Source organism: Papilio polytes, unplaced genomic scaffold, assembly GCF_000836215.1.
Source record: "Papilio polytes unplaced genomic scaffold, Ppol_1.0 DF823177.1, whole genome shotgun sequence".
Lineage (NCBI taxonomy): Eukaryota > Metazoa > Arthropoda > Insecta > Lepidoptera > Papilionidae > Papilio > Papilio polytes.
The window spans coordinates 1,015,066-1,042,857 of record NW_013526027.1 but is presented as its reverse complement, the minus strand read 5'-3'; the positions used below and the strand labels follow the sequence as shown (position 1 = coordinate 1,042,857).

Genomic DNA, 27,792 nt, shown 5'->3' with positions numbered 1-27,792 from the left:
ATATGGCTACACGACAGATTATTCTGTCCATTATTGGCACTTGGAATGTTTTCTTCCTTCGACTCTAAATTTTAAATGAATAATTATTAAAGCATATAATATTAAGCAAGTTACGTATATCGAGTCTTATATGACAATTCATATATAAATATGTTTATATATCATGTATAAAGACACATAAGTAATACTTTACCGTATTTCGCAAACAAAACGAAATAATAAAGCATATTTTCTTATCATATTTTATTAATTTAATCTAAAATAAATCATTGAAAGTATATACTAAACTGTATTGTGGAATGTCTTATTTTGGTGTATACATACAAGTGTATATGCGTACTGTTAAAAATTATGATATCTTAGTATTCGAATTCAGAGTTTTACAGATGAAATTCAGAATGTAACACATCAAATTCTTATGGAAGCTAGCGATTTGATGTTCAAAATGTGGAATTTAAAATGCAAAAGTCTGAATTTAATTTAAGTTACGAATTTTTAGTTTAAAATATATTTCATAAACGACAAAACATGCTTATCGAAATTCTCTTTCTAAGAGCGCGCGCAACTGAATCTATACTATCTCAATACTGTTTAGTCACGCTTTGATTCCTATGAGGTTATATGGAGGTGCGCAGAGTATTTTTATTTGTGTAACTAAACAGTTGAATTGGCGTTAAACAATCGACAATCGCACAACAATTGTGCGATAGTTTATTCAAAAGTGTGCGCCCGCTCCATATATTATCAGCAATTTCGAACATTGTATAACCGTCAATTGTTTTTCTATTTAAAATTGACAAACATAAATTATGTAACGGTCTATTGAATTCCAAAACATTGAAAATTAAATGACATTTTAAACTATTAATTACAAAATTAAAAAGATAATTTCAATGAACATATGTTTAAAAAATAATATTTTAAACATGGAATGAGAATAAAAAGTATTAATGCAATATTGTATGTACGTTGCACGTATCAAAGCTTATAATAATTATAACAATATTTTAAATATTTTATAAATATTATATTACATTATAAAATAGCTAAGCGGTTAAATGTTTAAATGCTACCGTCGCTTACTCTAATAAATACTATTTACAAAATCACCAGAATGTGTTTTACATTGAAATGGATAAGTACCGATTACAAATCTCGATGTTTGATTTCATATATTTCCAGATACCGTTTTTTTTTTTCAACTAACTTAATATAAAGAAATTTATTGTTCTTTATAGTTTTAGAATATTAAAGTGTTTCTAACATGCTAAAGCACACCAAAGTACAGTCATGTGCATATTTAAAAACCGTTAAAATGTTCTTTATTTGTTTTGATTTAAAAATTGGTGTCTTGGTTATTTATAGCTCGAATTTGGTATCTGAAAGTATAACATCTTTGATAGTGAAGTGTTGGTGTTACAATAATTGCAATTTCCCATTCTGGCGGTGTTAATGAAGGCACGAATACTGTAGTGTAAAATGTTGAATTAAGTGATGTGTGACGTCATAGCTTTAGTGATGTCATCACCACCTACACGTAGTCTCATTTGTTGGATTGATGTGTTTCTCTGCAAAGAAGAATTGTTAATTAATATCAAATAAAAAAAATATGTCATTGGTTTTACATTGCTTGTAGGGCGTTTAAAGGCGCGATTTCTCGAGACGTTGCAGATGGCAAATGGCAGCTCTAGGTGTCATCTACATGTACCGCAACGACAGACTGCATTAATTTGTTTTAATTTGTATGATTCCGATATCGTCCAGCGTTTAACCGTTTGCCGCATCGCGTGAAATCGTTCCTTGAATTGCACGATCTATTTTTTGCGTTGTAGTGTTGACCCTGACTACATATCGATATTTTTATAGAGTAAATTTATAAAAGGATTCTTACTGCATGATGTTAGAGAGACCGCTGTTGTTGGATCGTGCAAACTTCATCACCTTCACCGCCACAAGCATTGACTACATCTATAACAATTGAGAAACACATATTACCATCAAGTCATAATAAACCTTATCTTAAATGTATCCCTAATTACATATGAGTACATAAAAAAACAATAAACAATATCATTCTGGAACAATAACCATATAAAGAAAATTAAACATAATGCAAGGAGCACATAACAATCGTGAGTATTCTCTTCGTATTAAAGAGATTCCGGATTCTGACACAAATAACTCACGAGCCAATTTGTTACAACACAGTGAGTTCACGGTAGCTTCGAACATTTAACAGAGAATAAACTGCATAATTTGCTTAAAGCGATTTCATTTTATTTCCTTAAATAAATCACACACTTTAATTATAATTGCTTTTGATTAAGGTTTGCATTGATTCTAAAAAAAAATATTAGAAATTAGTAAAACAACCAACCACAAACAAAAGAACAACAAAATTTTTTTTAAGACAACCGTTATAAGACATATGGTACTGTCACGCTAGAACCCGTAAACGAAACACAATGCTATTAATTTTCTTAGAGATTACAGTTAAAACGTCCGTTAGAATGCCAACAACGAGATAAACCCCGACAAAGGTAAAGCAACATAACAGTGTGATCTTCAAAAATCCCTTATTTATTAAAAATTACTTTTAAAAGGATTAACACGGTCTAAAAGTTACCAAATCATCTGCTAGTATACAAACAACTTATTAATTTTCTTTAAAAATTCAACAGATTAAAATCTTAAATCTTGGACTTAGAAACGAAACTTGGCTGTAAGAATAGTAATCCTTTGCCTTTACCTCCAAGAAAAAAATTAAAAAGTTAAAGTGTCAAATGGAACATCTCAATATTATTTTTAAATTTCAATTTTAAATGTCTCAATTGTCAAAATTATTCACAATCGTGATGAACATATTAACTTGGTTATATGCTTGTATTTTTTTTAATCATGTCATTGATAAAGGACGGTTGGCAGTGTTAATACATTAATGATGTCGTATTAATTAGGAAAATGTTCGATGTGTCGCACTGCATAATAGGGAAAGGTGCCTTTTAAATGGCAAAGATGTACAAACGGCATTTAGAAATATCTTTGCTAAATAATGATGTTGCTTACAATGCGAGTTTAGAGCGCACAACTTATAGTCAACTTTGGCATCTAATATTTGCATTGTAATAATGAATTAAAGTCACTTTGTATTTCACTAAGACATACGCGACAAAAAAAATTAAAAAAAAATGGTTGTGTTTATATTTAGAGTCCTGTGTTCCTAAAATTACTAAAATTAATAGTTAATCAACAAATATTAGTGGAATTTAAATTGAATGTATTTTAGCGTGTAAGTGAAAAATCTTCCAAGATACTCTATATCAGTCTTTTAAAAACAATTGTTTGTCAAAGTATAAATGTTATAAAGTCAATACCTGATTACCAAATTCAAAACAAAACCAATGTACGCAATAATGTATGCACCTTTATGAAAGAAACTTTTTACTTTTAAAACTCCCCGCCGTTATACAAATTTCGATAGCATTTCGATCTGGTTCGTGCGCAAGAAGATTTTGCCACGGCGATGCAGTTTAAAGGTTGTAGGTGACAGCGGCGGCATTTATCCACTTCCGTGGAACAAGACTGGGTTACTTCGTGAGCACACACCCCGTATGTGCGACTGTGGGAACAGAACTCTTTGTTTCTGTATACAGGATGTTCTATTTTACATAGCATAATATCGATTAACGACTAAAACTACCTTTACCTAAGCCTACGTCACATACACAACAACGAACCTATACATTTAAAGGTTCAAAATAATTTATTTTTACATATGTTAAAAAAAAAGAAAATATAGAACATCTTTTAGCTTGTTGTCAATATCGTCTTCATCTTATTTTTTTTATAAAACACTATTACCACATAGGACGTAAGCTTAGTCGTCACTTAATGCTTTATCGAAGTAATTGATAAATCTAAAAATAAAGGTGTGGTATCAACATTTTCGTAATCTCTAAACATACTGTACATGGAACAAGATTTCTCAAGCCTAATTAACGGCGTTCGCCACCTCGGTCGCGATGCGCGAACAATTGTGTACGAGGAGTGTTCTAATGCGCTATTATATCGATTCGCAAAGTCCTTAGTCTATTTAAAAACACCTCGCTTCCCCGATACCTTTCCTACACATACTTTTATTTAACAAAAAATCTACAACTTGAATTGAATATTTCTTATCGTTTTGAAAACTCGATAACTTACAAATATAACACGGCAAAATTCCATAAAGTAAACTTCGGTGTAACAGTTTCTGAACGCCACAAACAGTTACACTGGCAGACTTGGTTTTGTTCTCACATAAAACAATTGGAGGAATAAAATCGATATCTACGAGTCGATTCTCGCGCGAATCGTGAATCGAAAGGATCGACCTATCGGCGACACGGCGATGTGCAAGCGATAGGGCACCGCGGCCTGCGCCGATGACCCACTGCGCTAACTTAATGGTACATCGCACTCTCGATTCCGTTTTGATTCATTAACTTCGCTTCCCGCTTTTGTTGTACGTATTTAGACAGTGGGAAAACCGTAATCGATTTAGATAAACTCAAGTTCGTTGTTCACCTAAAACGGTGGAATACAATTGCATTCCGATGCGAGTCCAAAAACAAAATCTTCACAAGTCGTTAGAACGATTTATGTCTTTTAATTAGACCAATATTCAGTATAACATACAAGCGGATTTTTCGTCGAATGAACATATATTTACAGTAGTCGCTGTCATGGAAAAGTAATAAAATCTCTTACGGAACACGATGCAAAATAAGGGGTAGTGTAAAACTTCGTGTGAATCGCACGTCACCAGTCGCGACGTGAGCGCCCCTGGCGGCAGATACCGCTACCGATCATTTTGTTAAGTACACATATGTGGTCGTTCACCGTTTACAATGACTTACAAATCTACTAGTATAAACTTTTTTTGGATAAAATCTTATTTCAATTTTTAAATTACCAATGCTCATTTCTTATCTTCAATTTTAATTATTAACTACCTAATAAAGTTTACTAACGAACTGACTTTGAACTCGTAAAGATAATTTTTATATTAGCTTTTGGGACTAAATCAAAAACCCTAAAAATAAACGTTCATACAAAGATATCTCATTAAAATGATGGACCTTTAAATTTCAAAGTTGACATGATCGTTTGATGTTCACTTTACTTATCTCTGAACATTTTTTGCACAGAGTATTTTCCTTGATAGTTTTATGATAATATTAAATTTGCATTTAAATTCAAATCTTCTTGCATCTCGTAAAACGACAAATAAAACTAACGAACACATCATTTGATCCACCAATCGATCATCTTTTAAATGCTACGAACATTTGCATCTTCAAATGGATTTAGAATCGGATATTATTTTATGAGATTATCAATAGCAAGATTTTAAGAAGATTTCATTAGAAAAGGTACACTCTGTCGTTTTTTATTTAATTAAATCTTACCAGCAGCCAATGAGATTGTTTTATTTTATATTTTTTTCGTATAAGTAATTTTCTATAAAAAGTTGTTTCAAAAATTTTTAAGTCACCTCTGAAAACTTTCTTACACATTGCAATATCTGGAGAGGTTAAGTGTAGTGCACACTGTTTTTCCGCATACGTGCTAGGGTTGTCAACAAGCAAGTTAACCCCATATTGTGATTTTATTTCTCTTTGTAAAAATTACCTTAACGTTATGTTACTTATGTTCAATTTTGTCTCTGTTTGCCTAGAAGAGGCATTTACAACACCACCGGGTTGAGGTTATCTAATATCATCTTGACCTGACATGAAAACTGATTGTAATTTGACGTCTACATGTTAATACTCGTCCTTTCATGAGTTATTAAAATATTTATATTAACTAGTACGGAATGAAAAGTGGCCTAACAACCCTAAGTGGTCGGGATCATAACCTGCAAATTATACCGCGGCGGTCACGTGTGGTTCAGTCCCGCAGCCTCGCGGTCTCGCGGGCTACCGTCCACGTTCGCACAGTTTCGGAAGCATTAGGGCCCATTAGGCACCGTTAACACGGGGCCGCGTCACGAGCGCACGACTCGCGCGTGAGCGATCTATCGCCCATCTCTCGGTAGCCCGGATGCGGTCTTTCACACGGAACCTTTTGTCGGAACATGTTACGCGTGTAACCTACCCATCCCCTCATTCCCCTGACTCTCTGTTCCATGATACTCTTAAGTCCTCCAAGGAAAGGAGGACTGGCTTTGTGATGCAACTACATAATAGATCCTGTTGCAATAACAAGACAACCTTTAAGTCTTATGATTTATTAATCTTAGTTTTAAAATAACTTTAAGCATTACCAACGTTATATAAAATTATGTTTACACTAACTAATAAGCATTTAGTTTATATCAGCTCCTGCTTAGGTTGTTTTACTGTTCATTATGACTAAGTCGTGACTTTAAATTGAAGTGATGTTCACTTAGTGCTTAAAGCTGAACTTATAATTTATCATAGCTACATTGTACTTATATCTTATTTAACATTTGCTAAAATAAAATTTGCTTAATACTGATATATCAAATTGTCATTCTAGGGGTTTTAGATTATTAGGCAACTTCTTTACTGCAAGTATTATCGCAAACATTAAAGGATTTATTTATATCTTAAGACATTCTAAAGATGAATAACGTTATTTTCCTGATGTGGTAGATTTTTTAATATTTAAATACTCAAAAACACACACGTAAATAATTAAATGTATACTGCAGTTAAGTTCGTGACCCGTACAATTGTGAAGTCTCTATTGCTTGCCGTAAACAGACCGAGCAAAAAAGCATTGAAGATGTACAAATATGGTTCGTGTTGACTTCATGTTCACGACGCGACATCCGCGACATCTATACTCCAAGTCGCCCATATTATAGAAAGTTTCGTAATTTATTATGCTAGTTTAACACGACAGCACAGAGTAGGATTATTGTCAAAAAAGTACTGTGTTCGAATGGTAGCAATACTGCATTATCTAGTAGCCTCACTGTACTACCCTCGTGTGAAACTAGCATTACTCAGATGATATTTGCATGAGTGACAAGGAGACACGTCGCTACTAATACATTGTATGGTAATTAGGTTAAAATAAATTGATGCAGGAATGTGAGAAAAGGAAGATGTTGTTTTCGTTAACTTTTTAATTAGACCATGTTTTCTCATGATTAAAGGTATTATGGATTATCTCGTTAGTACTCAATAAAAATGCGTTTCTAGTATTCACAACCAAAATATCAGTAGCTTTGTTTATTTTTTTATTTATCATTAACTATAAAAGTCCATTTACAATAAACGATTTGACATTTATTAATTTATTTAATTTATTTATTTAAATCAGGTAAGTTAAAAAAGTTAAAGTATGTAATTAAACCGTGGAGCAATTAAGCTTGCAGTTTTTACGGGCAATTTTTAACGTCGACGGTAATCGAGGAGATGTGTTTGACAATAAATTGCGCGATCTAAGACCTCAATATAGATAAGAGAATGAACGTGGTCGGATTTTATTACACACATCGCTTAATAACAGCTCAATTATTAAATATCGCTGGGATTTGATGTCTGAGACATAAGCACACAACATAATATAACTCCCGCATTATCAACAGAGAATTTCAATACCACATTTAAAAAAATTAGAATAGATCCAGTCTCTGAGAGGGGCCCTTAATGTACATTTACTCCACACAAAATGACCTTAAAACCCCTCAGAATACGATTTTTGATCATTATAAAGCTTAAAGATAAAAAATTGAATGTAAACTATTCTGGACCTCCTGAATACGAAGTAGTTACTTAGGAGTCTAATGAGTTAATTCAATTTAATTGCTATTGCTTGTTGCTTTTCCTTCTTTCTTGTACGTAAAATAACTATGTTTGATTAAAACAGCCGTCACAAAATTCTATTTCATAGATTTCAGACGAAAAATCTAACATTGTTTTCTTATCATATAACAATGTACATTGAACCGATATAGAGCTAGTTTATTGCGTATCCCTTGCGGTCGCAACACTGTAACAGTAGGAGCTGATGATTAACTGCCTCGGAGCGTCACAGCCGAGTGCTCCCGAGATCGGCGAGACCCTAATGCAAGCTGTCAGCTCGCCGCGGCCTTGTCAATATCGGCTGTTACACTAACCGCAATATAGGTCGCCTTATTGCTCTACTGCTATCAACTAGCTAATTAATATGGTATTTAGGTAGTCTATTTATATTTCAGTAATAATATAAACTAGCAATTTAAAAAATAAACTGACTGGAAACTATTGCACTACCAAGGAAAGTATAAAGGGGTCAACGAAGCAGAAACATAGTTCATCAATTGAAATAAAACAGTGTGTTAGATGAATAAGGGAATGACAAAGTTAAAACGATCAGAATTCGAGTCGAATTCAATCTTCATGCGCGCTACATCATGTGGTACATTGTATACTCAATTCATTTACACTCGACTGTACTGAGTAATCACGAGAAAAAGATTTATAAAGACCTTAATTGCTTTGTTGATTAAAGATTATTTTGAATTGCAAACATCAACATCTTGAAAGTATTTTTACAATCGTGTTCATCGTAAAAAAACTTTATGGCCAAAAATTACTTATTCACGATGCAGTCGAATACCGCAAACATTCAAACAATTAAAAATAAAAAAGTTCCGTCTAAGGTCACCTTTACAATAGTTTTATTGGCGAATCGCTTAAACACTTAAACAGTAGAACGCGAAATATCTGAACATCATGAAAGTTCTCGTCCTATGCAAAGATTTCTTAATGTTAAAACCAGAAATCAATATTGCCTATCAGAAAGACATCTCGTTTGAAAACTTCAATGTCGACAAATTCATTCATAAAATCATAATAACGGAATACACACCCAAGACGACTTTGCCCTTATGTAATGTAGGTTACATTACGTTAAGTATAGGTCTTTTCAAATACCTTTGCGGCTCAATCACCACATTACACCTATCATTGTGATCATAGGTTGATCTGAGCCACCAAGATATTTGACAACCTTTATACATGTGAAGTGTAGTCTCACCTGTGTTGACGCAAGTTATCCTGCCGCTTGAAACTTTTCCCACAGACCTCGCAGCTGAAGTTCAGCTCCGGGCTCTTATGGGTGCGCTCGTGTATCATCAAGTTGTAAGACTTGGTGAATCTGCGCTGGCAGTACTTGCAAACGAATTCGCACTTGGGGCGCAGTTTACGCCTAAAGTCCCGTGTATGATCCTCGTCGATTTGCATCACGGCGAACATTTTGTATGGTCTATGGTGCTTGCGCGACGTGCAGGGCTTGGAAGCCTGTGGAAAGAAACACATGTTAATTGCTTAATCAATTTTGTACTCTATCACAACGAGTTAAGGTAGGAAATCAAATGTGGGTTCGTGGAACAATAATGAAAGATTTTAATACATTTGTACTTAATTTGATTTAAGACATTGTTGGAAATAACTTAATAGGATGTACTAATAAGTCTTAGATTGTCTCGTAAGATTAGCCAGTTAGACGACTTAAGACTTCTAAGCTCTTAAATTCGTATACGAAAGTTGCCAAACTGGGGTAAATTCCATTTATGTTAATCTATGTTGTAGGCATATAAATTTATATTGTAATTTCACACTAAATAACTAACGCTACTATTGTTTGCGTAATAAATTTTAACATATTAAAAAAGTAACAAACTAAGATGCGTGTAAATAGACATTATTACATCAATTACTATAAAGCTGCTTAATAACGTAGTTGCACCGAGTGTTTATGTAAATTTCCATCGATAATTTCACGATTATAGAAGCTCTTTGACGCATAATTAACATGTAGCGAGTTATTTAATATCATTATCAAATACGCACCTTCGACGCGTCGATTACCACAGATATAATCGACCCTAAAGCGGCGGTCACACCTACCTAAGACACTTTCACTTTAATTTATTACTAACACTGACATTTGAAAGGCGTACCTAAAACTACAGAGTTAAAGATTTTGGAAGTGTCACTTTGATGGTATAAAAAGGAGTATGGAATTAGAGCGACTAGATGTGTCAGTGCACGTGCGATCGGGAGCGGGTGCGTTTGGCAACTGCGCCGGCGAGAGGGTGGTGAAACTACTGATAACGTTACGCGGAAGGCGCGTAGCCCCCACCACCTGCACGAGTGAATGAACAGGTAGCGGACGGTAGGCCCGCGTCTGCGCCAGCGACCGCGCTGGGAAAATGCGAAATACGTTCATGTAGTGACGTCACTGATCACTAAACTGCACCGACGAAGCAAATTAATCGCCATCGAATAGACATCGACTATTCTAATATAAATTTGTTACGAAATACCGTTACATTAATTAATAGTTTAATTTAGTTAACCACTGCAATGTTTTAATACTTCGAAATTGTTAATTACATTTAATTAGAACAAGCAAAATCATCGACAGTACTCGTTAATTTTCTTTCCTATAAACGGAACCACTTCAGTACGTTACATGCGTACAATCTATGTAGTATATTAAAATTTAAATAATCACCATAACCAAAAGAAAAAATCTCGTAACTAAGTAGCTGACATAAGCTATTATGACCGAATGCGTTGAATAATTCGCAATACCGTTTAAAAAGTACTTATAGAAATTATCCTGCATATGATACAGTATTGAGTACCGATGGGAAAGGTCCCGGTTGCTCGCGGCGCCGGCGGCAAATTTCACTCACGATCTCCCGACCCTCGGTGATTTGGGCACAGGCGAGCGGTAATTTGGTCATTGTTTTGCGGCTTCTGTTACCACATACCCTGAGGCGAATGATTAAATTTCACATTTTATATATGCCGTTATTACGATAAATGAAATTAAAAAATAAAGAAAAAATAATTGAATTGAAAGAAAATATCCTGTATTAGTGATTAGCCACTAATTAGTGGTAACAATTCTATAAAAAAATGATGGTTTACTTTGTGCATATTTACAACGATAAAAACATTCCTTTACACTCTCGCGTGGACAACCAAGATTTAATATAAATCAACCCTATAAGTTAAAACTCTTGTAAAAAAAATCTGTTCCTTAAAATGTATGTAAAATTTTTTTTAAAGTACAGAATTTTATAACATTTATATCACATGGTATTGTTCTGAATCTATCCGACGATAAGATTTATTAACTAAGAAACATCACGACCTGACCGAGAGGTTGTCAAAGAAGCACAATCTTTTATAATCTGTGGTACATTTCGGGTACCTTTATGGTAACAAAGGCAGCGAATGTATTGAGATGTATTGATATGAGGCGGTCTTTATTAACTCCTCATATGGTATTACAAGACGTAGTACAATGCGAAGGAATTTGCACAAACCGAAAAAGATTAAATTTATTTTTATTTCGATAAGTCTGTCACAATTATGTCAGTTTCTGACGTCGTTGTTTTACACGAGGGCAGAAAAGTATTTTTTTAACAGTAAGAACGCTTTCAAACAATAGCAATACCGTGGTATTTTGCAATTCCTCAATGTTGCCTTCATGTGAAACAGGTATTCACTAGGTTTATTTTTTTTTTAATAGCGTTGGCAATAAAAATACGCGGCCAGACACAATACGACAAGAGTGCGACAACTAGCGTATTTAAATCAATATTGTGGGAAAGATTAAGAATCATAGTTTTTTGTCAAAGCTATTATCTTAATTCACAATCGTTTAAAAAAGCTAAACTTCCCACCAGTCATCTAAGATTACCTTCGAATATGTAAATAAATAAATACCAATAAAATATTTTCGCATGAGATTTAATAAAGATAAAAAACATTATGGCATTTTTGTTATAATTAAAGATGAGAAATATATTAATACAAATATGTTTTATAGATTATAGAAACGTCGTTAATTTAGGTTATTTTATAACCTTTTAATTGTGAAAAATAAATTAATAAATCGTTAACTGAGTAAACTTTATTTTTTTAATTTTATTTTTCTAGTTTAAAATTTAAAACTAGCACTTTAGTTGTAATAAAAATTTTACGTTCAATCAATAAACGATGACAATAAAATTATAATATTTCTAATTTTTATGTATTATAGTTTTAATGCTTTCCTGATTTTTTTATTTAATTTTTATTACAAATTAAACTTAACAATATCTTCGAAAATTAAGATTAAGGTTATTAAAAAGTCACATCTATTAAATTAATATTTATATTCAACAATTATAATTTTTATTATAAACGCGTACGTTATTAATAAATAATTTACAATCTTTCCTGCACAGATAATATCTCCGCTCTATGGTTTATGAAAATTAGTCTAAAAATTAAATGCGGATCTTCACATGAGTCAGATCCCACGATCTTTGTGACGAGCGACACATGAATCATTTTGAACCGTGATTTGAACTATTGACAATTCATAGAACAATGGATCATGTTCACTTATGACCTAAAAGACCGAGTTTTTGAGAAACTGTTGTTCATTAAAAAAACTTCGAATTTCATACGTATTACAATCACTTGTAATACGTATGAAATTCTGGGGAACACTAATCGAATGACATTACACTCTACAAATCGGTCAAACTTATTCATATTTTAATATTCTATAGCGTCAACCTATACTCCAATAACTGGAATGTAAAAACTAACTTGCATATGTCACTTTAGTGGGACAAAATATAGTGCGTCAAACTCATAATTATTCGATAGAAAATCTTTTTCCGTGTAAAGAATTTTAAAGAACGCATAATCTATTAATTGCCTTTTAATTTAAATATTGATTATCTGTTTGCATTATTTAAAACGTCTGAGAACATTAAGAATTTCGATATAGTTCTAATAGGTGTTAAAAAAGTTACGACCCAAGCTATATTTAGTTTAAAACGTTTCCCGCTATCCTGAGATAATGTCAAGGACGACAAGATATCTCAGAACATCCTATAGTAAAATTAAATGACTGAACCATTACGTATACAGTCTTCAGACAAGTATCCTATCAATAATTCTACGAGCACGCCATAATAGCAAGAGTTCTGTGACGTCACAGTGGCACACTTTTATAGTATTCTTATGCAATGTGAAAGTTTTTTTTCAATGTCCCAACAGATCATTCAATTACACCTAAGTCTTTTTACGTGGGCGTGAACCAAACGAAGGGCGGAAACATCGAGGTACTCAATCGAGGTCCATGGACATCGGTAACACCAGAATTACAGATGCCTTGCTGCCTTTAAGAAATACGCTTCTTAAAGGACCCTAAGCCATACTTGTTTGGGGATATTAAATTCATGTTTCTGTATTCATATTTTCGTAATAATGTTATTACGACAAACATTTACGAGACTCGACAAAATGTTTATCGTACAATAAAATTCAACAGTTATGATGCGTCATTGGAGGTGAGAATGTTTGCGGTTACGGTGTTTTAAAACTTCTGACTCAAGTGACAGTAATTAACCACCCAGTGAAAGGAATGTCGGATACATCGAAATAATGTTGCCAAATATTCACGAAAAACATCCGTACAAAAATGAAGGACTCTAATTTTTGGCACATCCTTAATGTCGTATCACATTGCATCTTAATGTAAATACTCTAAATATCGGTTTTGTTTATTAAAAGAACAATCTGTTTGCATCGGTTACATACATAGGGCTGAGAGTTTATTCGTTCATTCCGCCTCATTAAGAACATTGTAGTGAATCTCGCACATTGATAATCTCGAGAGCCTCTCTCGCCGGGACCTCTTAATGACCACAAAAACTTGCCACTTCGAACTTAATTACGCAAAATTCCACAAACGAATAAGCAAATGGTACTACTAAAACCAAATTGTTATTCGATTGTTTGCAACATTGTTAACGCAGCGACTTTTTATCTATCAATAAACTATACGCTCATCATTTCGCGCATTACACGCGCTCGTTTGGAACACTGTTGTTTTAAAGCGGCAATGGACTGCGAGCGAATGGGAGTCTACGTTCAAGTTGAATTGGTTGTAAAACAGAACTATATAATACGGTTGCAAAATTTTTTATGTTGAACTATTGATAGGGAGATGAAATGGCAGCAGTAAAGTAAGCTTTTAATTCCTGATATAAAGGATAACAACTTTTAACGATAAAATAAAGTTAAAAGTGAGAATAGCTGGGGTTATTCCCTTGATGTTTAAATTATAGGGTCTCGTTTTTTAGCGTTTAATTCTATTTATTTGAACTTAGAAAGATTTCATACCAACTTTAACTCATACGTACTTCTATGAGGACACATTACGATATCCCACGAAAAAATAAAGGTGGACTTTAGGCCGCGTTGAAGACTAAGCGTGTATACGGGGTTTCAAATTAGTATAGATTTTGAAAATTCATAAAACCAATTAAGCTAAAAATATCGATACAATGAACGGAATCACGTCTAAACAGTGATATTTATTAAGTGATTGTGTTTGTGCGTTATGGCCGCGTCTCTGCTATTGTGCTACAAGAGCCTCCGCCAGTCACCCAGCCAGCATGACTCCACGGCATCCTGCCGAGATGTATTCGAAGAATGTCTATAAATCAAACCCGAAATATTTGATTTTTCAATATTTTTAATAGTTCAACTATTAGTTGTTACAATCGTTTGATCTTTGTTTCATCGAAAGGCTACTGAGCATTTCGTGAAGATATTGAAGTAAAAATTGCAGTTAAAGGATTTACTTCTCCTTGGTGCAGAATCTTTGTTACGACTTCGATATATCTGGTTTCTACAGAAATAACCAATTATTTGTGTTTGGTTTGGAGATTTTGTCAACCAATAAAAGTTGTCGGTAGTCATCGTGCGTATTCTATAATGAACTTAAGCTATCGTAGTTTTTTTTAATTTATCAAGATATTTCGTTCTTGTTTTGTCCTCTAACTTTGTATTGTACGTAGGTAATGTTTCCTTTGAAAGTATTGTTTCTTTTTTTCTGTTGTAACATCGGAACTTATTCCGAGGCGCGTGCGCCGCTCTTGTGCATTCAACATCAAATTTTGTTTATCATTCTATTTGACATTTTTACCGAACAATGAACATTATCCTCTCTCCTTCTTATCGATGGCCATCTGCATTGTAATGAGCAGGACGGAATGCAATTGTTAACTCGTCCTTTAGTTTTTGATCAAAGAATACGAAGTAATGAGCTGAATCACGCTATTACAATCTCGATTTTGTTTTTAAATTATTCATTGTTATAAAAAAAATATAAAGCGGTCTTAAATATTCAAATATCTATAGATATCGCTATTTTTAAAAGCCATTTAAAATGTTTATAGATGTGTTAATATTTTGTCTGAATGAGGTCAAATCGTATATCATTAAATAAGTTATGCAAAATTTTTGGTATTACGCACAAAAAAACAATTAAAAGTGAATTTTGATGTTTGATATCACTTATATTTTGCATTTGACGGACGATAACAATTTTATGGCAACATTAATAGTTTTCTTCCCACGGTATTGTTTTGACATTTCGCGAAAATCATTCTTGTTATATCAGAACAACATTATAATAAGACATAAATCTGTTGCGAGTTGAAAAAAGTCGCATAGTTGATATAAATATATGTATAACAATTTAAATTGAAGTTCGCCGGCCGGAGCCGAGGCAAGGGACCAAATTATAATATACAAATGAGCGGGTGAGCAGAAATAACGAAACAGTTTATGTCCCGCGCGTTCCCACAGGAACGGTATGCGCCCACATCAGAACACAGAACTCTGTAGAGTCGGTACGATTATTCTAATACTAGCATTCGCACTCGATTTCATCCGCGGGAACAAATTCTAACAAACATCCTCATAAACTTCGATCAAGTATTACTTGATTACTTATTATTTTTAGCTTAACACTTGTAGGGAACCTTATACATTTTGCTAGAACACTCTGTGGAGTGTTTACGCACGACACACATACACACTTCCACCGTCACCACCTCACCACCAGCGACACCATCACCACATACCACCACAGACTATTTATTAATCCTCTCATTATATCTAAAACCAATTAGGAAATAAGTTTTTTTTACCCATACGTCATTACAATCAGGCGGTAGATTTAACATTTTAATAAACCAAAAATTGTTAATCACGGTATTCATTTTTACAGTTCCTTATGCTTCATATTTTACTTTTAACTGTAATTTACAAATAATTTCCATAATCTATTTCTATCTATTATTTAATTTGCATTTAAAATATTATAGATACCTCTATTTGTAAACTCTCTTTAAAAAAATAAGATTTTTTTAATGATAAATTTCAGTCTATATCGACTCCATGGAAACGCAGTTCCAAGGCGCAGAGTATCGGAGTGCCGGCTGATATATCGTGTGCGCGTAGCCTCCGGCGCAGCGGCCAACGCGCCCACAGCACCAACTAAAATCTTATATAGCTTTCATAATCGTATATTTTAACGATTCTATATACACATATCGTTTTTAACAGTGTAACCATATTGTTTTAATTATCTATGTTTTCGCGGCTAAAGTATTTAACATTAGGACTCGAGAATTTATGTCAGGTAGGAACGTTTTTAAAGGCATACTGAGAGTTTTACATTTCTAGTTTAGAGATTAATCATATTATACGCATAGATATTAAAAAAGATATCAAGACTAAACAATACGATTTTAATTTTTGTTTCTATTCTCTCATATTTTGATGGCACGTATGATCCTATGTAAATTATCGTAACCCGTAAATATAAAATTTTTTAAATATCGTTTTGCATGTAACGTTTGTAGTAATGAAGAATTCAATGCAAAAACTGTGTAATAAATATCATTAGATAATAAATACAAAACAAATTAATACTAAAGTGTTTCAATTAACTGACCTTTGGGTCAATTTAGTTGAATGCCTCAATAATTCTTGTGATAGTGTAAGTTGATCAGCTGTTTATACCGTTAACATTAAAAATAAGGCATTTAAAGTCGATAAAACACGAATAAATAGGTGAGATATAATCTAAAAGTCAATGAAATAAAGATAGAGAACCGGAACATTTATTCAAACGGCTCTAACAAGTTTCTTTAGATAACCCAAATTCGAGATCTTAATATATGTTAATTAAAATCAATTAATCGAAATTTAATTAGTCATAAAATCGATTATAATAGTGTGAAACGAACTATAACAAAAGAATTTTTTTTATATAACGATTAAAACAAAACACTAAATTCACTAACTGTCTAAGTACCGGGAACACTTATACAAATATTCCTCGATCTCTCTTTGTAAAAGAGATCGATAACATTTTTAATAAAGTTTCAGCATTAGAAACCCATTGTGTATTCCAAAACCAAAATTCCCCTCTCCGAAACTCACCCATATTAAATTAAAACCACCTCTTCACGTCTCAATCCCTCTTCCCATTTCTCCCCAATTCCCTCCGGGATGGGCGGACACAGTAGCTCGGTAAATACGCACACATTGACATCCTTGTATACATGTGTGGGTTCCGGCTACCGGTTTACGCGGGAGCCAATCAAACGTGTAGGTAAAAAAGTAATGCATTCAACTCTTATATGGTAAGAACAAATTGCTTTATCGAATGATAGTGGGTGGTTGTTTTTACATTGCCCATATCGAAGTCTATACCTATGTTTATTAACTTGTATCAGCTACTATAAAGGTTTATCTAAAATAATAGATAAAATGACGTAAAAACTATTTAAAAGACTTCGTCAATATTAATAGCATTAACGGGGTAAACTGAACTAAAATTCAATAATAAAAATGTGAAATTATATTCAACAATGCCAAATCCTTTAATATTCATTGGAAAGAGAATTAAATTATAAGTATTCTGTTCTCATTATGAAAACCACCATACGCTAAGGATATTTATTGTCTAGTTATTATCAATTTTTGGCAGTGGGACGAAGGTAAAAATTGTTGGTTACAACAGATAGCGATTATTAAAATAGATCCTAAAGTCGCAAAGAATGATATCTAATCTTTGCCAGAATTTCGAATTGATATTTGTACTCTTTCGGCCTGTATATAACTGGCATGTAGCATGTGCACACGCATTAAAAAAATCAAGCTACCGTTCAACCAATAAGAAAGCGGAGGCGTGGCGCGTAACCCGGAGGCGATCGTTGAATCCAGTTTATAAAAGGAATATTCCTTTTTTACGTTTTTCAATTTACGATAAGCGTGAGAACGTGGGTGGGACTTTCTATTGCCAGCGGTTATCTCTCGTGGGACGTCGGCAATGTATCAAATCGTAGTGGACGCTAATAGGCGGGTTCTGTGCAACACTGCGCTATGGGTGAATTCATGAGCGCGCAATTATGCGTAGTCACTTCTGTGACGGATGACTTGTTCCATCCAGTGTGGTCCCGTATTACTATCGAACGCGGAAGATGTATAGATTCTTATTTGTTTTGTAATTTAAGTCTGATATTAAAACAAAAATGCTGTACTTAAAAATCTAGTTACATTTTTCCTATCCCAAAGGTTTTGTATCTTTGTATTAACTGCATCAATACTTTTTCCTTATAAACGTAATAGAACGATTTTAATTCCTGAATGCCAGTGTTTTTTACGCCAGTAAATATCTATAAAGCTATTAAATATAACAAAATGAAAGACGAATACAATCCAAACACTCGAAATATTCGACCGCAAACAAATAACAGGTCTAAATAGATCTAACTTCCTAAGCACACATTACAAAAAAACTGAAGCAGGTAGAACCATCACCTGTGGCGCTTGGCCGCAAACATTTGGTTATGTTGGGCCAACAGTCAAGCAAACAAGTCGGTGCGAAATAGCCTCATCAAATAACTGACTCAATGGCAGTGTAAAATGAATGAATGGGTGTGCTTTGCGGCGCTAATGAAATGCTCAGACACAACTCGCCCATTAATTTTCTTTGAAACGACGTCCAATGATCGCTAGAAAGTCTACTAATCAGAGACGATCGTTAAAACGTGCTTACGAGACACATCATGTAGGTACTTAGATGTATCAAATAGTTGTTAATTGTACTTCTTTGTCGTTAAATAAGAAACTAAACTTTGTAAGCCCTTCTTTAAGATTTATTTATAAAAATAATTAACTCAAAAGAGGTAACATGTTTTTTTTTAGTTGAAGTACCCAAAAGTTCAAAGCTCGTTAAACTAGAAATGAGAGTAACTTCCTAAAAATACTTTCATGTGCGTCAAAACCTAAGAATGTTATCAGACACAAGAATTATTTTGTCGGCAAACCTACAAAGAAAACAAACCATTTCTTAAACAAACTGTTGAATAAAGAAATAAGAAGAAAAGGTTAACCTAATAACGCATTAGGCATGTTAATAATAGCACCTATTGTATTTAGTTTTACGACCGATCTATTTTAAAGAGCAAGTTATATGACCTCTTTTCAGCAATTCTCGTTAAGTAAGGAGCTAAATACCACGAAACAAACCTCATTATTTCAGTATTGGATAAGATTTATTTAAAAGTAAATATTTAATCCTGACCTATTTCCATATAAAACCTTAGATATAATAGAATAATACTCTTTCTTGCCAAAAATGCTAAGACTGAAAATTTGAAAAAATATTTTTTTTGCGTTATAGCTATATGCATAGGAGCCATCGTTTTTATAAATCATAGTTCTGAAGGCGATATTTGTTGTGTTGGTTAGGCCGGCTTGGTGCTCGTTGGCGCTGTATTTGTTGATATTTAACACATCCCAAGAAAGGAATTCGTTTATCTACGGTGTCGTAACCGGGGTTACCAACAGATAAGCTTAGCCGAAACTCGACCAAGCCTTTGTCTTTTATCTCGTTTAAACAAAAGTTTCCTGTGTTAGTTACCATCGTTTGTCGCTTGGGACAAATCGTGTAAGATATACTATGTACCGAATACACTTATTGACTCTTCTTGTACGGATGTTTAAATACTTGTTTCCTTGTACATTGTAATAAAATATGCTAATAACAAAAGGTGTAGAAAAAGGTTATTTAAGTAACAAAGGCGCTCATTATGACGTCATATTAAAGGTGTAATGTTGCAAGGTGAAAGAGGTCTCAAATAACAAAGGTCGGTACTTTAAATAAAGGTTTTAAGTCAATTATTTTAATAGAATATTTTAAAGCTTTGCCGTTAATATACTAAATAAGTTACCTAATTTCGAATTTAAAGCTAGAGAAATTGAAAAACTGATTTTCTAATAGTCGTAATTTTTCTTTAAAGACTACATCTTTATTATCTACATTTGCACAGATCTTTGTGATACAATTACATAAAAATAAAATGTTGATATGCTTATAAGATTAATCTGTGGCTGCGCCAACCCAATTTAAACACCAATGAAGGCATTGGTCGGTTTCGTTTGCAAGCAATGTGACCTGTTTATAATCTACTAAACAGTTCTTTATTATCTATTCTAATATTAAAAAATTGAAACAATTTGTATTGAAATAACTCAAAAACTAATCTGATTTCAAAAATTCATTCACCATTAAAAAGCTATGTTATCAGTAAGTAATAAATGCTTTATCTAATTTTTTTTCTCAGTTTCTGCGGACGAAGTCGCAAGTAACAGCTAGTATTTAAATAATGTAATATAGTGTAAATATTTGAACAACAATTATTAAAAGAAAGTATCGATCGAGCGGCCGAGTCAAAGGATCGTTCGACAATAAATAATGATTGTCTTCGAAACATATTCCACCCTGCGGTTCGTAAACATCCACCGATGTGTTAATATCTTGCTGGATGTGACAAAGAGGAGGTTTTTATTTCAACGTTAAGGTCTGTTCGGTGGAGTTGAAAGAAATAAACGCGCACCCCGCGGCGAGTCCCTAAATCGGACGAATATCGATGTTGATTAACGCAAATTTTACTATCAAAACTATTTTTGAACATTATGGATGATGAATAAAGTCTTACTTCTTACTAATATTATAAATGTGAAAGGCCCCATGGATGATTGTTAGCCTAAATGTTGAACGGATCCCGATGAAATTTGCCTTAGATGTTGATGATAGTCTGGAAGAACACATTGGCTACTTACTTTTTGTTTTATTGCGACCGAAAGCTAGGTTAGAAGGAAATAGTCTCTAAGGATCTATGTAAATAAAAAGTGACTGAACTAATGGGTAAAGGTGGATAGGGTCTAGCTCTAGAGGTTTGTGCAACAAATAGCAAAGAGTAAGTTTTAAGGACAATCAACACCTTATTTTAGAAGCAATGAAAGGCGAACTGCGAAAGCTATCTACAAATGTCCAGTTAAAAATTAGACGTTTTAAGACGCCAGAAGGTGAAAAGCAATAAAAAGGTAAAATATCATAAAAACAATTGGTAATCTAGACATAAATTTGTAATTAAATAAAGTCGCATGTTCTATTAGTAAAGTATTGATCTCGTTATTTAAAAAACCATACCTAAATAATTTTATAACTCCCACTTTTATTCAAGTTAAAAGTGAATCCGCACATCTGAACATAATTTGCATTATTTGCGATCTCTTACCTGAATTGGAAATGAAAAGGCGCGTAACAACCCGCTACCGTGTTACTCATGTAGTCTAAGATCCTGACATTTTATTACAAGCTTTTTTAATATTACGAATTTTGTTATATTGTATTTTAGTTGAAGTTTTAAGGCATAAAATATATCTAGACCATATAAGTACAATAGTAAACAGTACTTACTTACGATGAACGCATTTGAATGGATTTAAGTCGTCTAAAGCGTTTTTTTTTTAATTAAATTTTTTTTTAATGTGCTGCCATAATTTTTAAATCGTGATAAAGGATTAAAAACAAAGAATTGATTTACTTTAATCGATTGAGTTTTCGTGGAAGCGAATTTGTAACTATAAGATTCTTTAACTCTCAGACTACAAAATTTATTTTGTCAGTAATTACGGATGCAAATTGGTTTGGAGCTTGAGGCTTTAAGGTTTTAAAACACACGCTAACACTGACATCCTAACACAAAAACGAGAAAATAAAGGCCTTGTTTTAAATATATCTTGAAGCTGGTACGAATTCTGGGAGATACTGTTTTCGCTTTGAGTTTGTAATATTTGTTGGATTCTTTACAACATTCACAGATATACAGATTATTAAAATATTAATAACAATTATATATCAAGACATTTTGAACATTCCATCCAGCTTCTATATCACGATATTTTTATGGAATCTATTATTTTTCAAAACAATAATTTACCTTTAAAATCAAGTTTGAAATCAACGTTATTTAAATGTTGAATTATATATAGTCTACTACGAGTATATGCTTTTTTTGTTACAAGTGCACTTTGAACTTTAATTATAGAGTCTATACTAGTAATTATTTTTCACCTCTGTTTGTACTCGTAGGAATCACGACTGTTTTAAAAACTACATCCAATTTATTGCTGTTTTTAAATTTATTAGAATGGAATAATACAATTAAAATGTGCCGTTTTGTCTCGAAAGTTCGGCCTATTTCTTTATTGTTTTACTAATTTGCGTAATCTGAATTAAAAAGTATAGATTTTACAAATAAAATTTGTAACATGACATTGACCACGAAATTTTTGACAGCTTCTAAAATCAATTCAGTATACTTTTTTGTTGATGAACGTGCATTTTCAACAAGTTTGAGCTCATGGGAATTTCTGTATAAATTATGAATAGCTTCATGAGCTAATGATGCATGGAATTCGTAATTTTCGCTTACAACAAAGGCAAGAATCGATAATATACTGTCCGCTCTCTGGTTCCTAATCGTTTCGAAAGACCGTTTTTTGCCAGTTCATTCTTCTTTTATTGTTAAATAAACCATAAATCGTTATAAAATGGTCACTATTGGACAATGAATGGTGCATCGAAGTCGGGTGCAAGGTTTTTGTTGACAAAAAATCCCATAACAAGGACAATAATTTTGACTAACTTTTTTTTCAATTCTAGCGCCAAGCGAGGCGCTAAAGGCAATTTACATGATAATATCTATGATTATTTGAATAATATATATCCGTGGACACGATAGCTTAAATAGGTTTTTATCGATAAGTTATCATATTTACGATTTAAATTCGATTCTGAGAGACTTCTATAGTAAAAAAAAAATGTAATAATTTACCAAATAAGAAGGAATTAATGAAATGTACACTTGCATATGAATTAGATTCTACATAACAATTTAAAAACTATTTTAACATAGAAAATAAAGTGTTTGACATGCACATGACGGTGAATAAATTAGAAATATAAAGAATTATACACACTTAAATTGCAAATGAAATCGCTGGCTCTCTTAATCTTTATTATTCCGATCTCGTAATGTTCTGAGCGAGACCAGAGAACAGCATCGGAGGTTGGACGCAGAGTTCAATCAGAACCGCACAAATTAAGAGAGCGTGGATTGGGAAAAGCGTAAATGCTTGGAATACTCACTGTGTTCGGCGCTAACGACTGCGTTTATTGCTGATTAATGTTTATTTGTACGTATAAATGAGTCGGCTGCGCGGCGGAGACTGTTCGAGTGCAGTAAAAAACAGTAATTTATTAGTGTCGACTTCTCGTGTTGGCGCGGGATTAACGAGTGCGTGTCGTGTCGGGCGGCTGCGGCGGCGCGGCGGATAGAAAAAACTGGCTCGTCTGGTGCGCGGCTCCGACAGCAGTGGCCTGAGGAAGAATAACCCCAGGAGTCGATGGGAGCTGCCACCGCTTCCGAACGCGCCCCGCACCCCGCGCGCCGCGCTCCCCGCCGCGCCCCCGCGCCACCCCGCCACAACGATACAGATCACGCATTCTACGAATACCTTTAGGCGCGGCACCGACGACCGCCCGTCATCCTTTTCCCTCCCGCCCGGCGCGAAGACCGGAGACGCGCGCTCGAAGGGGGCCTAATGGACGTTTTACAGCAGACGACGCTTCCTAAGTTCACCGACTAAAGGTCACACGGGCCAAGCGAGCCGGTCGCCGCGGCGTGCCGGTCGGCGCTGAGCCCGAGCGCGAGGTAGCTGCGCGCGCGCAACACCGGCAGCGCCCACATCGCCCGCCGTTTGCACGTTCGACGAGCATTGAGAAATATTATCGTCTCGCTCGTCCGCGGCGTCATCGCCGGGGCTCTCGCTCGCACGCGCCGACGTGGAAAAATGTATCTAGTTCTGTGGAGGCGACGCGCAGTGCGGTAGCAGTTCAGCGTTTTTTTTTTACGTTTTAATAAATTTGTGGTCGTACGTTTCGCTTAGGCGCGCGCCCGGGGCGTCGTCGAGCGAGACGGCCGATTGCCACCGGGTTACGCCTTCCTCGCGCTCGTCATTATGTAGGCCGGCCGCGGTAGAGCCCGCGCCCGCGCATTGTGCGCCCGATGTATAAAATATAATAATGCAGTAAACACGGCGCCTGTTTGCGTTGCGGTCAGTTATTTATGTCCGCCCGCGGCTGCCGCGCTACGCACCGATACCTTACTTTCCTTTTATATAACTTACACGCCTACAACCATTTGCAGTCGTAGCAATTTAAATACCAATAACATAATCGTTTTATTTTAAATTCTAACAATTGCGAACAATGAATACATTAATTGACAAGTTCCTCGACGTATTACAAGTCCGATATATTTATTTTTAAAGGCCATTTTGGAAATAAAATTCTGTATTTATTAAGTTTAAAAAGAGAAATTGTATTCAAGATTTCTAAAAGATTCGTTTTGTTACACTATCGAAATCACTTTAAGACGATCAAAGCGATAGTTTGGTCAACATTAATCTATACATCGTCAGTTTCGGAAGCCGTCGCTACAAGCATTCACCCGCCGCGACATCTCCAATGAAAGAAACACGTTTTCTGTATATTAACACCTAATAAAATGAAAACATAACGAAACTGAAAGTAAAAACAGAATACATTCTGATATATCGTTAAGATACTGCTTTTTTGATCATTTTTTAGTTTCACGAATCTATACAAAATGTCAATTGTATCAAATATTATAGAAGTGATTACATTCTACAAAATATCTATTAAGTTTATGTTAAGTATGTAGAAATAATTCAGATTCAAAATGCCTCACGTGAAGATGAAAATTATGTATACAGTAAAGATGGAAACGTCCAATGTAATAGACGCTACGGAATTAAGTTATGTTATTTACGCCTAACAAAATAACAATGAATAATTTTACAATAGAATAAAATAAAATGACGTGAACAGTTCGAAAAGCAATCTCGATAATCTCAAAGTAACGGAATTCGAAGAGACACGACACGCGTTAAACGTTTCCTAAAGTTCTTTTACACTACGTTGAATAAGCCATACAAATCGACAAAACTCCATTCAAACCCGATACGCATATTAAATACCAATCACATAGACAACAGGCAGAAAGGTGACAATGGTCAAAAACATCAAAACATATTAGGAAATATATTGTTTAAGAAATTGGACCGCATTATGCGAAACTACGGGAAGCTTATTGAGCTTATTGAGACATTGTTCTATGTTATGGACTGAGAAGTGTCACGTAACAACAATGGGGCCCTAAAACCGTATGTTGGCAGACATTGTAGCGAATACTGAAGTTTTATGGACAAAGAAAAAACAAAGATTCAATGGCTGTCTTTTGTTGAACAACGACCACACCGATTCGGATAGGCGTTGCTAATTCTAATCGTCAAACCATCGAAATAATTAAAACATTTACTTGGTTCAAACATTAAACTGAAAGCAAGTTTCCACATATATTTAGGAAAAATTGTAGAAATTAATTGCTAGAAATGAAATGTCCGTGATAAAGTACGATGAAGTATAATCACAGTTAAGTTATGTTTAAGTGACAGTTAAGTAAAAACGCAATTCTTATTCTTCTGTGCACATTTTCCTAATAAAAACAATTACGTGTGTATTATAACATCTTGATTTATTCATATCTTTTAGGAAATAAAAGTTTACGAGTTGAATTAAAAAAAAAATATTTCGTATATTGTTTAGTAAACTAATTTATTTCATTATTTTCTACAGTGTTATATCGGGCATAGTTTATCTAACATATTGGGTCATTTACAAACTAGTCTGCTTGTGCTATAAAATAAAATTAACACACCATAAGGTCACTGTGGTCAATGAAAGTGTTTCTGTCACACAAATTGATTATACCTACTACTCGTATATTTCAATTCAGTTAACATTATTCAAAGATAATCGATTTGCAACCGGTCTTTCTCAGAAACTTAAAGGAACAGAGTATCGTTTTATGTCATCTTAAATTCGATGAAAAAAAGGAAAATATTATTTAAATTTAAGATTTAAAGCAACTAATCGATATTAAATATATAAAAATAAGATTATAAACTTGTTAACGATTTTTCAATTCGTTCTAATTGAAATAAATCAGTTATCTGGCATCTGGTAACACGGCGGAATCGAACGTTCCAGTTGTTTATAGCTTACATATTGAATTAAGATTTTAATCGATCGAAACAACTAAGTAGATGTCGTCGTGTGTAATTAGTTAGAGATCAACAAAAAATGATAATAGTATCGATATATCGACACATTCCCTAGGGATGTACCCGTAAGACTCGTATCGACAATCTTAGTATGCTACCGGCGCCATAAAAGCAAATATCTTTACAAAGATCGAGTGTTGCCCTTATACAGCAAAACTAGACATCTAAAAATAGTGTTTTGGCTCATCATTAGTCGGACAATGCGAGCCGATCGCTCCATGCTTTGTCTTTTTAGTCGGTGACGCAATACTGAAACGGAACAATAAAATGTTAAAAACCCATCGAACAAATGTAAATCTTGCCAAACAAAAATTAGAGTTTGAATTCCTTTCTTCGTAGTAGTCGATCTTCGAAAGAATTGTCCGTTGACAACGGAGACATCGATGCTATTCTTTTTTTGAATATCGATTGTAAAAAGCATTCTCATGATGCTGTGAGAACTTTCGTGCAGTGCGGAGCTTAAATTCTTTAGCCTATTGAACGAGTGTTCTTTGTGTCTGTTACACGTAAGCCTGTCAGTGATCGTGCCCGTAGCTGCCCGGTGCCCGTCCACGGCGATTGTATTCCGCTCTGCAGATAGCAGCGAGATCACATGTCTATTCGCTGTGTCTGTCACAGTCCAGTCAATGCCTCAGTAAAGTTAATCAGTTAACCGTTACGCCCTTGTTAAATTAAAAAGAAAACCACTCCAGGCCGCGTCGCTCGCCGCCGGCGGTTTTCGCCTACGCATATATTTCACCGAAACAAAAAACATTGTCAGCGTTTCATTTATCGATTTTAGTTATCGATTATTTAATATAAAAAGGTCTAAAAACTTTTTCGTATGAAATCCCAAAGGAATTAAAATCAATTAAAAAATATACATAAAAGGAATTTCAATGCAAATAACTCGTTTGATTAATGCTACTAATCTGCAATCTGCCACCGGATTCCTCGGAGAATTCTTTGTATAGCCTTCAACAGTCCCCATTAAATCATGCACAAACGACCCCTTTTAAAATCAACATCGATTTTATTCGAAGACGAATTATATTTTATCAAATTCCCACTAAACATCTAAAAAATAATTCGAGAAAAATATTTAAACAAACAAAACGTAAAAAAACTTACCTATTCCGTTGAGCACCATTTTCACAAAAAAAAAATTGAATTAGCCCGAAAAAGAAATTAAAGAAAATAATAAAAACTTTTATTAAAGTCGGAGCGTATTCGAGAAATGCTCCGATACGACCGTTTGACAAGGAAATAGTGACAATATTAAAGTGGATTTTTTCGAGCGCAAATGTGCGACTTTACAGGACCGCACCGAATCAAACTGATACGAAAAAAAAACATCGACATTTGGCCA

General features: G+C 34.0%; 1 long non-coding RNA gene across 1 annotated transcript; it reads right to left on the bottom strand.

The window, feature by feature from the left end:
* Window positions 1-660: 660 nt before the first annotated feature.
* LOC106105276 lies at window positions 661-27,792 on the bottom strand. Its single transcript, XR_001225723.1, has 4 exons — window positions 27,555-27,792; window positions 9,040-9,302; window positions 1,892-1,968; window positions 661-1,568 (listed from the first exon to the last, which is right to left on the bottom strand). It is a non-coding gene; the product is annotated as an uncharacterized LOC106105276 (long non-coding RNA).